Genomic DNA, 1,371 nt, shown 5'->3' with positions numbered 1-1,371 from the left:
CTTACCTAGAGGAAGAAGCAACGCCTACGACGATGGCAGTGATACCAGAGACACCAAACCCTCCCGCAATATTCTGGTGGAGTTAATCTCTGCAGCTGAGCGAGTTGGGAAGCAAGGAATGCAAACGACTTTCTTCTCTAAGTTTGGGAGAAGAGACCGAACAGTTTCTAACTCTGAGAGGGTAAAATGGTATTTCAGAAAAAATATGAGTGAAAGAGCATTAGGGATTTCACATACTTTAACTTAGGAACAGAATATTCCATTAAATCTAACTGTTTGGTCACGGTAGGGACCTAATTGAAAAAAAAAAATTGGGGGCAGGGACCCAATTGAAAGGAAAAAAAGTGTAGGGACCTAATTGAAAATTTCGCTAAACTATAGGGACCAACAGAGTAATTAAACCTTATTATTATTATTCTTTTCATTTTTTGCCTATGTGAGATGTAGAATTGATCATTCTCTTGGTTAGGAGAAGGAAAATTATAAGAAGAAATTGAGAATGATACAACCATAAATTTTTATACTTCTTCCATTTTTACTTTCCCCACAGCCCACACGCTAGCTAGTTTCTTGTAGCATATATATCTAAGTAAAAACAAGTCCACTTGTATGGTGAAATGGTTTCTCGAAATCAAATGTAAAATGAGCAAACAAATTATTCTTTTATCTACCATACAAATATTGTATCATTGTAAGGAGTTCCCTCAATCATAGATAGTAAAAGGCAGTTTCTTAACATACTTTATTCTTTCCTTCATCAACCAATTTTAGAATACATTAAGATTAATTGAATAGTAAAAACTAGAAATTTGTCACAGGTAATTTACAACACATACCCATTATAGAATTGGAGGCAATAATGAGTCAGGGTAAGTGTTATGTTAAATAGAATTACAGTAAAGCAACGGTGAATAAACCTCTCTCTACCTGGCACTTGCACATGAATCTAAAAGGATAAAAATAAAGAAAAATGTATAGCTTAGCTTGTTCATGAAGACACATACTAGTGCTTGAATAATTTTGGGATTTTATTGATTCTAAAAATGTATACTTTGGAGAGATACTTAATTTTACTTTATTCTATTTTTACTATGAAGTTTGTTATGCGACTTTGGAAGATTGATATGCATATTTTCTTGTACACACTTACATTTTTTTCATGTGTAGTTATATATTTTCTTGTACACACTCACACGATTATATATGTCTTCTTTATCAATAATTTCAAAAAAAAAGTATATTAATAAGAATTATTTTCATATTTCAGTATTACCATATTTTTCATTCAAATTTTTTCCTTTTACATGAATTTCAGTGCCATGCTTGACTAACTGATATATGCCAGTTTGTATTAATTGATAGCATTTTGTG

The sequence above is a fragment of the Arachis duranensis genome, chromosome 3 (assembly GCF_000817695.3).
Source record: "Arachis duranensis cultivar V14167 chromosome 3, aradu.V14167.gnm2.J7QH, whole genome shotgun sequence".
Classification (NCBI taxonomy): domain Eukaryota; kingdom Viridiplantae; phylum Streptophyta; class Magnoliopsida; order Fabales; family Fabaceae; genus Arachis; species Arachis duranensis.
Note: the sequence above shows the minus strand (reverse complement) of the source record.